The sequence below is a fragment of the Schistocerca serialis genome, chromosome 12 (genome assembly GCF_023864345.2).
Source record: "Schistocerca serialis cubense isolate TAMUIC-IGC-003099 chromosome 12, iqSchSeri2.2, whole genome shotgun sequence".
Taxonomy (NCBI): domain Eukaryota; kingdom Metazoa; phylum Arthropoda; class Insecta; order Orthoptera; family Acrididae; genus Schistocerca; species Schistocerca serialis.
Genome location: NC_064649.1, coordinates 175,561,550 through 175,582,850, shown reverse-complemented (window position 1 = coordinate 175,582,850; position 21,301 = coordinate 175,561,550).

Sequence of the window (21,301 nt, the reverse complement as noted above, 5' to 3'; positions counted from 1 at the left end):
ATGCTTCACTTCAGGTTTACTGTATCCCTTGGACTTTCTTATTGACGATGAAACACAAAAACTGCATCGGAATTAAATAGAAAAGGCACAATGCCGACTTAAGTACAAAAAGACTGACTCTTCTTACTGATTATAGTTTGAACCAATCCTGTGACACTAGTTATAGATTCCGATGCTTTACGTCAGGTTTACTGTATACCTTGGACCTTCTTATTGACGATGAAACACAGAAATTGCATCGGAATTAAATACAACAGGCACAATAACAACTTAAGAATAAGAAGACTGACTCTTCTTACTGACTATGTTTTGAACCATTCCTGTGACACTAGTTATAGATACCGATGCTTCACTTCAGGTTTACTGTATCCCTTGGACCTTCGTATTGACGATGAAACACAGAAATTGCATCGGATTAAAATAAAAAAGCAAAATGCCGACTTAAGTACACGAAGACTGACTCTTCTTACTGTCTATGTTTTGAACCATTCCTGTGAGACTAGTTATAGATTCAGATGCTTCACTTCAGGTTTATTGTATCCCTCTTACCTTCTTATTGACGATGAAACACAGAAATTGCATCGGAAATAAATAGAAAAGGCACAATGTCGACTTAAGTACATGAAGACCGACTCTTCCTACAAAAGGCAATATGCCGACTTAAGTACACGAAGAGTGACTCTTCTTACTGTCTATGTTTTGAACCATTCCTGTGACTCTAGTGATAGATTCCGATGCTTCACTCCAGGTTTACTGTATCCCTTGGACCTTCTTATTGACGATGAAACACAGAAGTTGCATCGGAATTAAATACAAAAGGCACAATGCCGACTTAAGTACAAGAAGACTGACTCTTCTTACTGACTATGTTTTGAACCATTCCTGTGACACTAGTTATAGAATCCAATGCTTCACTTCAGGTTTACTGTATCCCTCTGACCTTCGTATTGACGATGAAACACAGAAATAGCATCGGAATTAAATACAAAATGCAAAATGCCGACTTAAGTACAAGAAGACTGACTCCTCTTGCTGTCTATGTTTTGAACCATTCCATTGACACTAGTTACAGATTCCGATGCTTCACTCCAGGTTTACTGTATCCCTTGGGCCTTCTTGTTGACGATGAAACACAGAAATTGCATCGGAATGAAATAGAAAAGGCACAATGCCGATGTAAGTACAAGAAGACTGACTCTTCTTACTGACTATGTTTCAACCATTCTGTGACACTAGTTATAGATTCCGATGCTTCACTTCAGGTTTACTGTATCCCTTGGACCTTCTTATTGACGATGAAACACAGAAATTGCAACGGAATTAAATACAAAAGGCAAAATGCCGACTTAAGTATACGAAGACTGACTCTTCTTACTGTCTATGTTTTGAACCATTCCTGTGACACTAGTTATAGATTCCTATGCTCACTCCAGGTTTACTGTATCTCTTGGACCTTCTTATTGACGATGAAACACAGAAATTGCAACGGAATTAAATACAAAGGGCACAATGCCGACTTAAGTACAAGAAGACTGACTCTTCTTCCTGACTGTGTTTTCAACCATTCCTGTGACACTAGTTATAGATTCCGATGCTTCACCTCAGGTTTACTGTATCCCTCTGACCTTCTTTTTGACGATGAAACACAGAAATTGCTTCGGAATTAAATAGAAAAGGCACAATGCAGGGTTAAGTACAAGAAGACTGACTCTTCTTACTGTCTAAGTTTTGAACCTTTCCTGTGACACTTGTTATAGATTCCAATGCTTCACTCCAGGTTTACTGTATCCCTTGGACCTTCTTATTGACGATGAAACACAGAAATTGAATCGGAATTAAATACAAAAGGCACAATGCTGACTTAAGTAAGAGATGACTGACTCTTTGTACTGTCTATGTTTTGAACCATTTCTGTGCCACTAGTTATAGAGTCCGATGCTTCACTTCAGGTTTACTGAATCCCTTGGACCTTCTTATTGACGATGAATCACAGAAATTGCATCGGAATTAAATACAAAAGGCACAAGGCCGACTTACGTACAAGAAAACAGACTCTTCTTACTGTCTATGTTTTGAACCATTCCTGTGACACTAGTTTTGGATTCCGATGCTTCACTTCAGGTTTACTGTATCCCTCTGACCTTATTGCCGATGAAACACAGAAATAGCTTCGGAATTAAATACAAAAGGCACAATGCCGACTTAAGTACATGAAGACTGACTCTTCTTACTGTCTATGTTTTGAACCATTACTGTGTCTCTAGTTATAGATTCCGATGCTTCACTCCAGGTTTACTGTATCCCTCTGACCGTCTAATTGACGATGAAACACAGAAATTGCATCGGATTTAAATACAAAAGTCACAATGCCGAGTTAAGTACAAGGAGACTGACTCTCCTTACTGTCTATGTTTGAACCATTACTGTGACACTAGTTATAGATTCCGATGCTTCACTTCAGGTTTACTGTATCCCTCTGACCTTTTTATTGACGGTGAAACACAGAAATTGCATCGGAATTAAATACGAAAGGCAGAATGCAGACTTAAGTACAAGAAGACTGACACTTCGTACTGACTATGTTTTGAAATATTCCTGTGACACTAGTTATAGATTCCGTTGCTTCACTTTAGGTTTACTGTATCCCTTGGACCTTCTTATTGACGATGAATCACAGAAATTGCATCGGAATTAAATACAAAAGGCACAAGGCCGACTTACGTACAAGAAAACAGACTCTTCTTACTGTCTATATTTTGAACCAATCCTGTGACACTAGTTATAGATTCCGATGCTTAACTCCAGGTTTGCTGTATCCCTTGGACCTTCTTATTGACGATGAAACACAGAAATTGCATCGGAATTAAATACAAAAGGCACAATGCCGACTTAAGGACAAGAAGACTGACTCTTCTTAGTGACTTTGTTTTGAACCATTAGAGTGACACTAGTTATAGATTCCGATGCTTCACTCCAGGTTTACTGTATCCTTTGGACCTTGTTATTGATGATGAAACACAGAAATTGCATCGGAATTAAATAGAAAAGGCACAATGTCGACTTAAGTACAAGAAGACTGACTCTTCTTACTGTCTATGTTTTGAACCATTCCTGTGACACTACTGATGGATTCCGATGCTTCACTCCAGGTTTTCTGTGTCCCTTGGACTTTCTTATTGACGATGAAACACAGAAATTGCATCGGAATTAAATAGAAAAGGCACAATGCCGACTTAAGTACAAGAAGACTGACTCTTCTTACTGTCTATGTTTTGAACCATTCCTGTGACACTAGTTATAGATTCCGATGCTTCACATCAGGTTTTCTGTATACCTTGGACCTTCTTATTGACGATGAAACATAGAAACTGCATGGGCATTAAATACAAAAGGCACAATGCCGACTTAAGTACAAGAAGACTTACACTTCGTACTGACTATGTTTTGAACCATTCCTGTGACACTAGTTATAGATTCCGATGCTTCACTTCAGGTTTACTGTATCCCTCTGACCTTCTTAGTGACGATGAAACACAGAAATTGCATCGGAATTAAATAGAACAGGCACAATGCCGACAGAAGTACAAGAAGACTGACTCTTCTTACTGTTTATGTTTTGAACCATTCCTGTGACACTAGTTTTGGATTACGATGCTTCACTTCAGGTTTACTGTATCCCTTGGACATTCTTATTGACGATGAAACACAGAAATTGCATCGGAATTAAATACAAAAGGCACAATGCCGACTTAAGTACAAGAAGGCTGACGCATTCTTACTGTCTATGTTTTGAACCATTCCTGTGACACTAGTTATAGATTGCGATGTTTCACTGCAGGTTTACTATATCCCGTGGACCTTCTTATTGACGATGAAACACAGAAATTGCATCGGAATTAAATACAAAGGGCACAATGCCGACTTAAGTACAAGAAGACTGACTCTTCTTGCTGTCTATGTTTTGAACCATTCCATTGACACTAGTTACAGATTTCGATGCTTCACTCCAGGTTTACTGTATCCCTTGGACCTTCTTGTTGACGATGAAACACAGAAATTGCATCGGAATTAAATAGAAAAGGCACAATGCCGACGTAAGTACAAGAAGACTGACTCTTCTTACTGACTATGTTTTGAACCATTCCTGTGACACTAGTTATAGATACCGATGCTTCACTTCAGGTTTACTGTATCCCTTGGACCTTCTTATTGACGATGAAACACAGAAATTGAAACGAAATTAAATACAAAGGGCACAATGCCGACTTAAGTACAAGAAGACTGACTCTTCTTCCTGACTGTGTTTTGAACCATTCCTGTGACACTAGTTATAGATTCCGATGCTTCACCTCAGGTTTACTGTATACCTCTGACCTTCTTATTGACGATGAAACACAGAAATTCATCGGAATTAAATAGAAAAGGCACAATGCCGACTAAAGTACAAGAAAACTGACTCTTCTTACTGTCTATGTTTTGAACCTTTCCTGTGACACTTGTTATGGATTCCGATGCTTCACTCGAGGTTTACTGTATCCCTTGTACCTTCTTATTGACGATGAAACAAAGAAATTGCATCGGAATTAAATTGAAAAGGCACAATGCCGACTTAAGTACAAAAAGAGTGACTCATCATCCTGACTGTGCTTTGAACCATTCCTGTGACACTAGTTATGGATTCCGATGCTTCCCCTTAGGTTTACTGTATCCCTCTGACCTTCTTATTGACGATGAAACACAGAAATTGCATCGGAATTAAATACAAATGGCACAATGCCGACTTAAGTACAAGCAGACTGACACTTCCTACTGCATATGTTTTGAACCATTCCTGTGACACTAGTTGTGGATTCCGATGCTTCACTTCCGGTTTACTGTATCCCTCTGAACTTCATATTTACGAAGAAACACATAAATTGCATCGGAATTAAATACAAAAGTCACTAAGCCAACTTAAGGACAAGAAGACTGACTCTTCTTACTGACTATGATTTGAACCATTCCTGTGTCACTAGTTATAGATTACGATGCTTCACTTCAGGTTTACTGTATCCCTTGGACCTTCGTATTGACGATGAAACACAGAAACTGCATCGGAATTAAATACAAAAGGCACAATGCCGACTTAAGTACACGAAGACTGACTGTTCTTACTGTCTATGTTTTGAACCATTCCTGTGACACTAGTTATAGATACCGATGCTTCACTTCAGAATTACTGTATCCCTTGGACCTTCGTATTGACGATGAAACACAGAAATTGAATCGGATTTAAATACAAAAGGCAAAATGCCGACTTAAGTACACGAAGACTGACTCCTCTTACTGTCTATGTTTTGAACCATTCCTGTGACACTAGTTATAGATTCCGATGCTTCACTTCAGGTTTATTATATCCCTCTGACCTTCTTATTGACGATGAAACACAGAAATTGCATCGGAAATAAATAGAAAAGGCACAATGTCGACTTAAGTACATGAAGACCGACACTTCCTACAAAAGGCAAAATGCCGACTTAAGTACACGAAGACTGACTCTTCTTACTGTCTATGTTTTGAACCATTCCTGTGACTCTAGTGATAGATTCCGATGCTTCACACCAGGTTTACTGTATCCCTTGGACCTTCTTACTGACGATGAAACACAGAAATTGCATCGGAATTAAATAGAAATGGCACAATGCCGACTTAAGTACAAGAAGACTGACTCTTCTTACTGACTATGTTTTGAACCATTCCTGTGACACTAGTTATAGATTCCGATGCTTCACTTCACTTTTGCTGTATACCTTGGACCTTCTTATTGACGATGAAACACAGAAATTGCATCGGAATTAAATACAAAAGGCACAATGCCGACATACGTACAAGAAGACTGACACTTCCTACTGTCTATGTTTTGAACCATTCCTGTGACACTAGTTTTGGATTACGATGCTTCACTTCAGGATTACTGTATCCCTTGGACATTCTTATTGACGATGAAACACAGAAATTGCATCGGAATTAAATACAAAAGGCACAATGCCGACTTAAGTACAAGAAGACTGACGCATTCTTACTGTCTATGTTTTGAACCATTCCTGTGACACTAGTTATAGATTGCGATGTTTCACACCAGGTTTACTGTATCCCGTGGACCTTCGTATTGACGATGGAACACAGAAATTGCATCGGAATAAAATAGAAAAGGCACAATGCCGACGTAAGTACAAGAAGACTGACTCTTCTTACTGACTATGTTTTGAACCATTCCTGTGACACTAGTTATAGATTCTGATGCTTCACTTCAGGTTTACTGTATCCCTTGGACCTTCTTATTGAGGATGTAACACAGAAATTGCATCGGAATTAAATTCAAAAGGCAAAATGCCAACTTAAGTATACGGAGAATGACTCTTCTTACTGTCTATGATTTGAACTATTCCTGTGACACTTGTTATAGATTCCTATGCTACACCTCAGGTTTACTGTATCCCTCTGACCTTCTTATTGACGATGAAAGACAGAAATTGCATCGGAATTAAATAGAAAAGGCACAATGCGAACGTAAGTACGAGAAGACTGACTCTTCTTACTGTCTATGTTTTGAACTTTTCCTGTGACACTTGTTATAGATTCCGATGCTTCACTCCAGGTTTACTGTATCCCTTGGATCTTCTTATTGACGATGAAACACAGAAATTGCATCGGAATTAAATAGAAAAGGCACAATGCCGACTTAAGTACAAAAAGACTGACTCCTCTTACTGATTATAGTTTAAACCAATCCTGTGACACTAGTTATAGATTCCGATGCTTTACGTCAGGTTTACTGTATACCTTGGACCCTCTTATTGACGATGAAACACAGTAATTGCATCGGAATTAAATAGAAAAGGCACAATGCCGACTTAAGTACAAGAAGACTGACTCTTCTTACTGACTATGTTTTGAACCATTCCTGTGACACTAGTTATAGATTCCGATGCTTCACTTCACTTTTGCTGTATACCTTGGACCTTCTTATTGACGATGAAACACAGAAATTGCATCGGAATTAAATACAAAAGGCACAATGCCGATATACGTACAAGAAGACTGACACTTCCTACTGTCTATGTTTTGAACCATTCCTGTGACACTAGTTTTGGATTACGATGCTTCACTTCAGGTTTACTATATCCCGTGGACCTTCTTATTGACGATGAAACACAGAAATTGCATCGGAATTAAATACAAAAGGCACAATGCCGTCTTAAGGACAAGAACACTGACTCTTCTTACTGACTATGTTTTGAACCATTCCTGTGACACTAGTTATAGAAACCGATGCTTCACTTCAGGTTTACTGTATCCCTTGGACTTTCTTATTGACGATGAAACACAAAAACTGCATCGGAATTAAATAGAAAAGGCACAATGCCGACTTAAGTACAAAAAGACTGACTCTTCTTACTGATTATAGTTTGAACCAATCCTGTGACACTAGTTATAGATTCCGATGCTTTACGTCAGGTTTACTGTATACCTTGGACCTTCTTATTGACGATGAAACACAGAAATTGCATCGGAATTAAATACAACAGGCACAATAACAACTTAAGAATAAGAAGACTGACTCTTCTTACTGACTATGTTTTGAACCATTCCTGTGACACTAGTTATAGATACCGATGCTTCACTTCAGGTTTACTGTATCCCTTGGACCTTCGTATTGACGATGAAACACAGAAATTGCATCGGATTAAAATAAAAAAGCAAAATGCCGACTTAAGTACACGAAGACTGACTCTTCTTACTGTCTATGTTTTGAACCATTCCTGTGAGACTAGTTATAGATTCAGATGCTTCACTTCAGGTTTATTGTATCCCTCTTACCTTCTTATTGACGATGAAACACAGAAATTGCATCGGAAATAAATAGAAAAGGCACAATGTCGACTTAAGTACATGAAGACCGACTCTTCCTACAAAAGGCAATATGCCGACTTAAGTACACGAAGAGTGACTCTTCTTACTGTCTATGTTTTGAACCATTCCTGTGACTCTAGTGATAGATTCCGATGCTTCACTCCAGGTTTACTGTATCCCTTGGACCTTCTTATTGACGATGAAACACAGAAGTTGCATCGGAATTAAATACAAAAGGCACAATGCCGACTTAAGTACAAGAAGACTGACTCTTCTTACTGACTATGTTTTGAACCATTCCTGTGACACTAGTTATAGAATCCAATGCTTCACTTCAGGTTTACTGTATCCCTCTGACCTTCGTATTGACGATGAAACACAGAAATAGCATCGGAATTAAATACAAAATGCAAAATGCCGACTTAAGTACAAGAAGACTGACTCCTCTTGCTGTCTATGTTTTGAACCATTCCATTGACACTAGTTACAGATTCCGATGCTTCACTCCAGGTTTACTGTATCCCTTGGGCCTTCTTGTTGACGATGAAACACAGAAATTGCATCGGAATGAAATAGAAAAGGCACAATGCCGATGTAAGTACAAGAAGACTGACTCTTCTTACTGACTATGTTTCAACCATTCTGTGACACTAGTTATAGATTCCGATGCTTCACTTCAGGTTTACTGTATCCCTTGGACCTTCTTATTGACGATGAAACACAGAAATTGCAACGGAATTAAATACAAAAGGCAAAATGCCGACTTAAGTATATGAAGACTGACTCTTCTTACTGTCTATGTTTTGAACCATTCCTGTGACACTAGTTATAGATTCCTATGCTCACTCCAGGTTTACTGTATCTCTTGGACCTTCTTATTGACGATGAAACACAGAAATTGCAACGGAATTAAATACAAAGGGCACAATGCCGACTTAAGTACAAGAAGACTGACTCTTCTTCCTGACTGTGTTTTCAACCATTCCTGTGACACTAGTTATAGATTCCGATGCTTCACCTCAGGTTTACTGTATCCCTCTGACCTTCTTTTTGACGATGAAACACAGAAATTGCTTCGGAATTAAATAGAAAAGGCACAATGCAGGGTTAAGTACAAGAAGACTGACTCTTCTTACTGTCTAAGTTTTGAACCTTTCCTGTGACACTTGTTATAGATTCCAATGCTTCACTCCAGGTTTACTGTATCCCTTGGACCTTCTTATTGACGATGAAACACAGAAATTGCATCGGAATTAAATAGAAAAGGCACAATGCCGACTTAAGTACAAAAAGACTGACTCATCTTACTGATTATAGTTTGAACCATTCCTGTGACACTAGTTATAGATTCCGGTACTTTACGTCAGGTTTACAGTATACCTTGGACCTTCTTATTGACGATGAAACACAGAAATTGCATCGGAATTAAATACAAAGGGCACAATGCCGACTTAAGTACAAGAAGACTGACTCTTCTTCCTGACTGTGATTTGAACCATTCCTGTGACACTAGTTATAGATTCCGATGCTTCACCTCAGGTTTACTGTATCCCTCTGACCTTCTTATTGACGATGAAACACAGAAATTACATCGGAATTAAATACAAATGGCACAATGCCGACTTAAGTACAAGTAGACTGACTCTTCCTACTGCATATGTTTTGAACCATTCCTGTGACACTAGTTGTGGATTCCGATGTTCACTTCCGGTTTACTGTATCCCTCTGAACTTCATATTGACGATGAAACACAGAAATTGCATCGGAATTAAATACAAAAGGCACAATGCCAACTTAAGGACAAGAAGACTGACTCTTCTTACTGACTATGATTGGAACCATTCCTGTGACACTAGTGATAGATTCCGATTCTTCACTTCAGGTTTACTGTATCACTTGGACCTTCGTATTGACGATGAAACACAGAAATTGCATCGGAATTAAATACAAAAGGCACAATGCCGACGTCAGTACACGAAGACTGACTCTTCTTACTGTCTATGTTTTGAACAATTCCTGTGACACTAGTTATAGATTCCGATGCTTCACTTCAGGTTTATTGTATCCCTCTGTCCTTCTTATTGACGATGAAACACAGAAATTGCATCGGAAATAAATAGAAAAGGCACAATGTCGACTTAAGTACAAGAGGACTGACTCTTCTTACTGTCTATGTTTTGAACCATTCCTGTGACTCTACTGATAGATTCCGATGCTTCACTTCAGGTTTACTGTATCCCTTGGACCTTCTTATTGACGTTGAAGCACAGAAATTGCATCGGAATTAAATAGAAAGCCACAATGCCGACTTAACTACAAGAAGACTGACTCTTCTTACTGACTATGTTTTGATCCATTCCTGTGACACTAGTTATAGATTCCGATGCATCACTTGGGGTTTGCTGTATACCTTGGACCTTCTTATTGACGATGAAACACAGAAATTGCATCGGAATTAAATACAAAAGGCACAATGCCGACTTACATACAAGAAGACTGACACTTCCTACTGTCTATGTTTTGAACCATTCCTGTGACACTAGTTTTGGATTACGATGCTTCACTTCAGGTTTACTCTATCCCTCTGACCTTCTTATTGCCGATGAAAGACAGAAATTGGATCGGAATTAAATAGAAAAGGCACAATGCCGACTTAAGGACAAGAAGACTGACCCTTCTTACTGACTATGTTTGAACCATTCCTGTGACACTAGTTATAGTTTCCGATGCTTCACCTCAGGATTACTGTATCCCTCTGACGTTCTTATTGACGATGAAACACAGAAATTGCAACGGAATTAAATACAAAAGGCAAAATGCCGACTTAAGTATACGAAGACTGACTCTTCTTACTGTCTATGTTTTGAACCATTCCTGTGACACTAGTTATAGATTCCTATGCTCACTCCAGGTTTACTGTATCTCTTGGACCTTCTTATTGACGATGAAACACAGAAATTGCAACGGAATTAAATACAAAGGGCACAATGCCGACTTAAGTACAAGAAGACTGACTCTTATTCCTGACTGTGTTTTCAACCATTCCTGTGACACTAGTTATAGATTCCGATGCTTCACCTCAGGTTTACTGTATCCCTCTGACCTTCTTTTTGACGATGAAACACAGAAATTGCTTCGGAATTGAATAGAAAAGGCACAATGCAGGGTTAAGTACAAGAAGACTGACTCTTCTTACTGTCTAAGTTTTGAACCTTTCCTGTGACACTTGTTATAGATTCCAATGCTTCACTCCAGGTTTACTGTATCCCTTGGACCTTCTTATTGACGATGAAACACAGAAATTGCATCGGAATTAAATACAACAGGCACAATAACAACTTAAGAATAAGAAGACTGACTCTTCTTACTGACTATGTTTTGAACCATTCCTGTGACACTAGTTATAGATACCGATGCTTCACTTCAGGTTTACTGTATCCCTTGGACCTTCGTATTGACGATGAAACACAGAAATTGCATCGGATTAAAATAAAAAAGGCAAAATGCCGACTTAAGTACACGAAGACTGACTCTTCTTACTGTCTATGTTTTGAACCATTCCTGTGAGACTAGTTATAGATTCAGATGCTTCACTTCAGGTTTATTGTATCCCTCTTACCTTCTTATTGACGATGAAACACAGAAATTGCATCGGAAATAAATAGAAAAGGCACAATGTCGACTTAAGTACATGAAGACCGACTCTTCCTACAAAAGGCAATATGCCGACTTAAGTACACGAAGACTGACTCTTCTTACTGTCTATGTTTTGAACCATTCCTGTGACACTAGTTATAGAATCCGATGCTTCACTTCAGGTTTACTGTATCCCTCTGACCTTCGTATTGACGATGAAACACAGAAATAGCATCGGAAATAAATACAAAATGCAAAATGCCGACTTAAGTACAAGAAGACTGACTCCTCTTGCTGTCTATGTTTTGAACCATTCCATTGACACTAGTTACAGATTCCGATGCTTCACTCCAGGTTTACTGTATCCCTTGGACCTTCTTGTTGACGATGAAACACAGAAATTGCATCGGAATGAAATTGAAAAGGCACAATGCCGACGTAAGTACAAGAAGACTGACTCTTCTTACTGTCTATGTTTCAACCATTCTGTGACACTAGTTATAGATTCCGATGCTTCACTTCAGGTTTACTGTATCCCTTGGACCTTCTTATTGACGATGAAACACAGAAATTGCAACGGAATTAAATACAAAAGGCAAAATGCCGACTTAAGTATACGAAGACTGACTCTTCTTACTGTCTATGTTTTGAACCATTCCTGTGACACTAGTTATAGATTCCTATGCTCACTCCAGGTTTACTGTATCTCTTGGACCTTCTTATTGACGATGAAACACAGAAATTGCAACGGAATTAAATACAAAGGGCACAATGCCGACTTAAGTACAAGAAGACTGACTCTTCTTCCTGACTGTGTTTTCAACCATTCCTGTGACACTAGTTATAGATTCCGATGCTTCACCTCAGGTTTACTGTATCCCTCTGACCTTCTTTTTGACGATGAAACACAGAAATTGCTTCGGAATGAAATAGAAAAGGCACAATGCAGGGTTAAGTACAAGAAGACTGACTCTTCTTACTGTCTAAGTTTTGAACCTTTCCTGTGACACTTGTTATAGATTCCAATGCTTCACTCCAGGTTTACTGTATCCCTTGGACCTTCTTATTGACGATGAAACACAGAAATTGCATCGGAATTAAATAGAAAAGGCACAATGCCGACTTAAGTACAAAAAGACTGACTCATCTTACTGATTATAGTTTGAACCATTCCTGTGACACTAGTTATAGATTCCGGTACTTTACGTCAGGTTTACAGTATACCTTGGACCTTCTTATTGACGATGAAACACAGAAATTGCATCGGAATTAAATACAAAGGGCACAATGCCGAATTAAGTACAAGAAGACTGACTCTTCTTCCTGACTGTGATTTGAACCATTCCTGTGACACTAGTTATAGATTCCGATGCTTCACCTCAGGTTTACTGTATCCCTCTGACCTTCTTATTGACGATGAAACACAGAAATTACATCGGAATTAAATACAAATGGCACAATGCCGACTTACGTACAAGTAGACTGACTCTTCCTTCTGCATATGTTTTGAACCATTCCTGTGACACTAGTTGTGGATTCCGATGTTCACTTCCGGTTTACTGTATCCCTCTGAACTTGATATTGACGATGAAACACAGAAATTGCACCGGAATTAAATACAAAAGGCACAATGCCAACTTAAGGACAAGAAGACTGACTCTTCTTACTGACTATGATTGGAACCATTCCTGTGACACTAGTGATAGATTCCGATTCTTCACTTCAGGTTTACTGTATCACTTGGACCTTCGTATTGACGATGAAACACAGAAATTGCATCGGAATTAAATACAAAAGGCACAATGCCGACGTCAGTACACGGAGACTGACTCTTCTTACTGTCTATGTTTTGAACAATTCCTGTGACAGTAGTTATAGATTCCGATGCTTCACTTCAGGTTTATTGTATCCCTCTGACCTTCTTATTGACGATGAAACACAGAAATTGCATCGGAAATAAATAGAAAAGGCACAATGTCGACTTAAGTACAAGAGGACTGACTCTTCTTACTGTCTATGTTTTGAACCATTCCTGTGACTCTACTGATAGATTCCGATGCTTCACTTCAGGTTTACTGTATCCCTTGGACGTTCTTATTGACGTTGAAGCACAGAAATTGCATCGGAATTAAATAGAAAGGCACAATGCCGACTTAACTACAAGAAGACTGACTCTTCTTACTGACTATGTTTTGATCCATTCCTGTGACACTAGTTATAGATTCCGATGCATCACTTCGGGTTAGCTGTATACCTTGGACCTTCTTATTGACGATGAAACACAGAAATTGCATCGGAATTAAATACAAAAGGCACAATGCCGACTTACATACAAGAAGACTGACACTTCCTACTGTCTATGTTTTGAACCATTCCTGTGACACTAGTTTTGGATTACGATGCTTCACTTCAGGTTTACTCTATCCCTCTGACCTTCTTATTGACGATGAAAGACAGAAATTGGATCGGAATTAAATAGAAAAGGCACAATGCCGACTTAAGGACAAGAAGACTGACCCTTCTTACTGACTATGTTTGAACCATTCCTGTGACACTAGTTATAGTTTCCGATGCTTCACCTCAGGTTTACTGTATCCCTCTGACGTTCTTATTGACGATGAAACACAGAAATTGCAACGGAATTAAATACAAAAGGCAAAATGCCGACTTAAGTATACGAAGACTGACTCTTCTTACTTTCTATGTTTTGAACCATTCCTGTGACACTAGTTATAGATTCCTATGCTCACTCCAGGTTTACTGTATCTCTTGGACCTTCTTATTGACGATGAAACACAGAAATTGCAACGGAATTAAATACAAAGGGCACAATGCCGACTTAAGTACAAGAAGACTGACTCTTATTCCTGACTGTGTTTTCAACCTTTCCTGTGACACTAGTTATAGATTCCGATGCTTCACCTCAGGTTTACTGTATCCCTCTGACCTTCTTTTTGACGATGAAACACAGAAATTGCTTCGGAATTGAATAGAAAAGGCACAATGCAGGGTTAAGTACAAGAAGACTGACTCTTCTTACTGTCTAAGTTTTGAACCTTTCCTGTGAGACTTGTTATAGATTCCAATGCTTCACTCCAGGTTTACTGTATCCCTTGGACCTTCTTATTGACGATGAAACACAGAAATTGCATCGGAATTAAATACAACAGGCACAATAACAACTTAAGAATAAGAAGACTGACTCTTCTTACTGACTATGTTTTGAACCATTCCTGTGACACTAGTTATAGATACCGATGCTTCACTTCAGGTTTACTGTATCCCTTGGACCTTCGTATTGACGATGAAACACAGAAATTGCATCGGATTAAAATAAAAAAGGCAAAATGCCGACTTAAGTACACGAAGACTGACTCTTCTTACTGTCTATGTTTTGAACCATTCCTGTGAGACTAGTTATAGATTCAGATGCTTCACTTCAGGTTTATTGTATCCCTCTTACCTTCTTATTGACGATGAAACACAGAAATTGCATCGGAAATAAATAGAAAAGGCACAATGTCGACTTAAGTACATGAAGACCGACTCTTCCTACAAAAGGCAATATGCCGACTTAAGTACACGAAGACTGACTCTTCTTACTGTCTATGTTTTGAACCATTCCTGTGACTCTAGTGATAGATTCCGATGCTTCACTCCAGGTTTACTGTATCCCTTGGACCTTCTTATTGACGATGAAACACAGAAATTGCATCGGAATTAAATACAAAAGGCACAATGCCGACTTAAGTACAAGAAGACTGACTCTTCTTACTGACTATGATTTGAACCATTCCTGTGACACTAGTTATAGAATCCGATGCTTCACTTCAGGTTTACTGTATCCCTCTGACCTTCGTATTGACGATGAAACACAGAAATAGCATCGGAATTAAATACAAAATGCAAAATGCCGACTTAAGTACAAGAAGACTGACTCCTCTTGCTGTCTATGTTTTGAACCATTCCATTGACACTAGTTACAGATTCCGATGCTTCACTCCAGGTTTACTGTATCCCTTGGACCTTCTTGTTGACGATGAAACACAGAAATTGCATCGGAATGAAATTGAAAAGGCACAATGCCGACGTAAGTACAAGAAGACTGACTCTTCTTACTGACTATGTTTCAACCATTCTGTGACACTAGTTATAGATTCCGATGCTTCACTTCTGGTTTACTGTATCCCTTGGACCTTCTTATTGACGATGAAACACAGAAATTGCAACGGAATTAAATACAAAAGGCAAAATGCCGACTTAAGTATACGAAGACTGACTCTTCTTATTGTCTATGTTTTGAACCATTCCTGTGACACTAGTTATAGATTCCTATGCTCACTCCAGGTTTACTGTATCTCTTGGACCTTCTTATTGACGATGAAACACAGAAATTGCAACGGAATTAAATACAAAGGGCACAATGCCGACTTAAGTACAAGAAGACTGACTCTTCTTCCTGACTGTGTTTTCAACCATTCCTGTGACACTAGTTATAGATTCCGATGCTTCACCTCAGGTTTACTGTATCCCTCTGACCTTCTTTTTGACGATGAAACACAGAAATTGCTTCGGAATTAAATAGAAAAGGCACAATGCAGGGTTAAGTACAAGAAGACTGACTCTTCTTACTGTCTAAGTTTTGAACCTTTCCTGTGACACTTGTTATAGATTCCAATGCTTCACTCCAGGTTTACTGTATCCCTTGGACCTCCTTATTGACGATGAAACACAGAAATTGCATCGGAATTAAATAGAAAAGGCACAATGCCGACTTAAGTACAAAAAGACTGACTCATCTTACTGATTATAGTTTGAACAATTCCTGTGACACTAGTTATAGATTCCGGTACTTTACGTCAGGTTTACAGTATACCTTGGACCTTCTTATTGACGATGAAACACAGAAATTGCATCGGAATTAAATACAAAGGGCACAATGCCGACTTAAGTACAAGAAGACTGACTCTTCTTCCTGACTGTGATTTGAACCATTCCTGTGACACTAGTTATAGATTCCGATGCTTCACCTCAGGTTTACTGTATCCCTCTGACCTTCTTATTGACGATGAAACACAGAAATTACATCGGAATTAAATACAAATGGCACAATGCCGACTTAAGTACAAGTAGACTGACTCTTCCTACTGCATATGTTTTGAACCATTCCTGTGACACTAGTTGTGGATTCCGATGTTCACTTCCGGTTTACTGTATCCCTCTGAACTTCATATTGACGATGAAACACAGAAATTGCACCGGAATTAAATACAAAAGGCACAATGCCAACTTAAGGACAAGAAGACTGACTCTTCTTACTGACTATGATTGGAACCATTCCTGTGACACTAGTGATAGATTCCGATTCTTCACTTCAGGTTTACTGTATCACTTGGACCTTCGTATTGACGATGAAACACAGAAATTGCATCGGAATTAAATACAAAAGGCACAATGCCGACGTCAGTACACGAAGACTGACTCTTCTTACTGTCTATGTTTTGAACAATTGCTGTGACACTAGTTATAGATTCCGATGCTTCACTTCAGGTTTATTGTATCCCTCTGACCTTCTTATTGACGATGAAACACAGAAATTGCATCGGAAATAAATAGAAAAGGCACAATGTCGACTTAAGTACAAGAGGACTGACTCTTCTTACTGTCTATGTTTTGAACCATTCCTGTGACTCTACTGATAGATTCCGATGCTTCACTTCAGGTTTACTGTATCCCTTGGACCTTCTTATTGACGTTGAAGCACAGAAATTGCATCGGAATTAAATAGAAAGGCACAATGCCGACTTAACTACAAGAAGACTGACTCTTCTTACTGACTATGTTTTGAACCATTCCTGTGACACTAGTTATAGATTCCGACGCATCACTTCGGGTTTGCTGTATACCTTGGACCTTCTTATTGACGATGAAACACAGAAATTGCATCGGAATTAAATACAAAAGGCACAATGCTGACTTACATACAAGAAGACTGACACTTCCTACTGTCTATGTTTTGAACCATTCCTGTGACACTAGTTTTGGATTACGATGCTTCACTTCAGGTTTACTCTATCCCTCTGACCTTCTTATTGACGATGAAACACAGAAATTGGATCGGAGTTAAATAGAAAAGGCACAATGCCGACTTAAGGACAAGAAGACTGACCCTTCTTACTGACTATGTTTGAACCATTCCTGTGACACTAGTTATAGTTTCCGATGCTTCACCTCAGGTTTACTGTATCCCTCTGACGTTCTTATTGACGATGAAACACAGAAATTTCAACGGAATTAAATACAAAAGGCAAAATGCCGACTTAAGTATACGAAGACTGACTCTTCTTACTGTCTATGTTTTGAACCATTCCTGTGACACTAGTTATAGATTCCTATGCTCACTCCAGGTTTACTGTATCTCTTGGACCTTCTTATTGACGATGAAACACAGAAATTGCAACGGAATTAAATACAAAGGGCACAATGCCGACTTAATTACAAGAAGACTGACTCTTCTTCCTGACTGTGATTTCTGCCATTCCTGTGACACTAGTTATAGATTCCGATGCTTCACCTCAGGTTTACTGTATCCCTCTGACCTCCTTTTTGACGATGAAACACAGAATTTGCTTCGGAATTAAATAGAAAAGGCACAATGCAGGGTTAAGTACAAGAAGACTGACTCTTCTTACTGTCTATGTTTTGAACCTTTCCTGTGACACTTGTTATAGATTCATATGCTTCACTCCAGGTTTACTGTATCCCTTGGACCTTCTTATTGACGATGAAACACAGAAATTGCATCGGAATTAAATAGAAAAGGCACAATGCCGACTTAAGTACAAAAAGACTGACTCATCTTACTGATTATAGTTTGAACCATTCCTGTGACACTAGTTATAGATTCCGGTACTTTACGTCAGGTTTACAGTATACCTTGGACCTTCTTATTGACGATGAAACACAGAAATTGCATCGGAATTAAATACAAAGGGCACAAAGCCGACTTAAGTACAAGAAGACTGACTCTTCTTCCTGACTGTGATTTGAACCATTCCTGTGACACTAGTTATAGATTCCGATGCTTCACCTCAGGTTTACTGTATCCCTCTGACCTTCTTATTGACGATGAAACACAGAAATTACATCGGAATTAAATACAAATGGCACAATGCCGACTTAAGTACAAGTAGACTGACTCTTCCTACTGCATATGTTTTGAACCATTCCTGTGACACTAGTTGTGGATTCCGATGTTCACTTCCGGTTTACTGTATCCCTCTGAACTTCATATTGACGATGAAACACAGAAATTGCATCGGAATTAAATACAAAAGGCACAATGCCAACTTAAGGACAAGAAGACTGACTCTTCTTACTGACTATGATTGGAACCATTCCTGTGACACTAGTGATAGATTCCGATTCTTCACTTCAGGTTTACTGTATCACTTGGACCTTCGTATTGACGATGAAACACAGAAATTGCATCGGAATTAAATACAAAAGGCACAATGCCGACGTCAGTACACGAAGACTGACTCTTCTTACTGTCTATGTTTTGAACAATTCCTGTGACACTAGTTATAGATTCCGATGCTTCACTTCAGGTTTATTGTATCCCTCTCACCTTCTTATTGACGATGAAACACAGAAATTGCATCGGAAATAAATAGAAAAGGCACAATGTCGACTTAAGTACAAGAGGACTGACTCTTCTTACTGTCTATGTTTTGAACCATTCCTGTGACTCTACTGATAGATTCCGATGCTTCACTTCAGGTTTACTGTATCCCTTGGTCCTTCTTATTGACGTTGAAGCACAGAAATTGCATCGGAATTAAATTGAAAGACACAATGCCGACTTAACTACAAGAAGACTGACTCTTCTTACTGACTATGTTTTGAACCATTCCTGTGACACTAGTTATAGATTCCGATGCATCACTTCGGGTTTGCTGTATACCTTGGACCTTCTTATTGACGATGAAACACAGAAATTGCATCGGAATTAAATACAAAAGGCACAATGCCGACTTAAGTACAAGATGACTGACTCTTCTTACTGACTATGCTTTGAACCATTCCTGTGACACTAGTTATAGAATCCGATGCTTACCTTCAGGTTAACTGTATCCCTCTGACCTTCGTATTGACGATGAAACACAGAAATAGCATCGGAATTAAATACAAGATGCAAAATGCCGACTTAAGTACAAGAAGACTGACTCCTCTTGCTGTCTATGTTTTGAACCATTCCACTGACACTAGTTACAGATTCCGGTGCTTCACTCCAGGTTTACTGTATCCCTTGGATCCTCTTGTTGACGATGAAACACAGAAATTGCATCGGAATGAAATAGAAAAGGCACAATGCCGACGTAAGTACAAGAAGACTGACTCTTCTTACTGACTATGTTTCAACCATTCTGTGACACTAGTTATAGATTCCGATGCTTCACTTCAGGTTTACTGTATCCCTTGGACCTTCTTATTGACGATGAAACACAGAAATTGCGTCGGAATTAAATACAAAAGGCAAAATGCCGACTTAAGTATACGAAGACTGACTCTTCTTACTGTCTATGTTTTGAACCATTCCTGTGACACTAGTTATAGATTCCTATGCTCACTCCAGGTTTACTGTATCTCTTGGACCTTCTTATTGACGATGAAACACAGAAATTGCAACGGAATTAAATACAAAGGGCACAATGCCGACTTAAGTACAAGAAGACTGACTCTTCTTCCTGACTGTGTTTTCAACCATTCCTGTGACACAAGTTATAGATTCCGATGCTTCACCTCAGGTTTACTGTATCCCTCTGACCTTCTTTATGACGATGAAACACAGAAATTGCTTCGGAATTAAATAGAAAAGGCACAATGCAGGGTTAAGTACAAGAAGACTGACTCTTCTTACTGTCTAAGTTTGAACCTTTCCTGTGACACTTGTTATAGATTCCAATGCTTCACTCCAGGTTTACTGTATCCCTTGGACCTTCTTATTGACGATGAAACACAGAAATTGCATCGGAATTAAATAGAAAAGGCACAATGCCGACTTAAGTACAAAAAGACTGACTCATCTTACTGATTATAGTTTGAACCATTCCTGTGACACTAGTTATAGATTCCGGTACTTTACGTCAGGTTTACAGTATACCTTGGACCTTCTTATTGACGATGAAACACAGAAATTGCATCGGAATTAAATACAAAGGGCACAATGCCGACTTAAGTACAAGAAGACTGACTCTTCTTCCTGACTGTGATTTGAACCATTCCTGTGACACTAGTTATAGATTCCGATGCTTCACCTCAGGTTTACTGTATCCCTCTGACCTTCTTATTGACGATGAAACACAGAAATTACATCGGAATTAAATACAAATGGCACAATGCCGACTTAAGTACAAGTAGACTGACTCTTCCTCCTGCATATGTTTTGAACCATTCCTGTGACACTAGTTGTGGATTCCGATGTTCACTTCCGGTTTACTGTATCCCTCTGAACTTCATATTGACGATGAAACACAGAAATTGCATCGGAATTAAATACAAAAGGCACAATGCCAACTTAAGGACAAGAAGACTGACTCTTCTTACTGACTATGATTGGAACCATTCCTGTGACACTAGTGATAGATTCCGATTCTTCACTTCAGGTTTACTGTATCACTTGGACCTTCGTATTGACGATGAAACACAGAAATTGCATCGGAATGCAAAAGGCACAATGCCGACGTCAGTACACGAAGACTGACTCTTC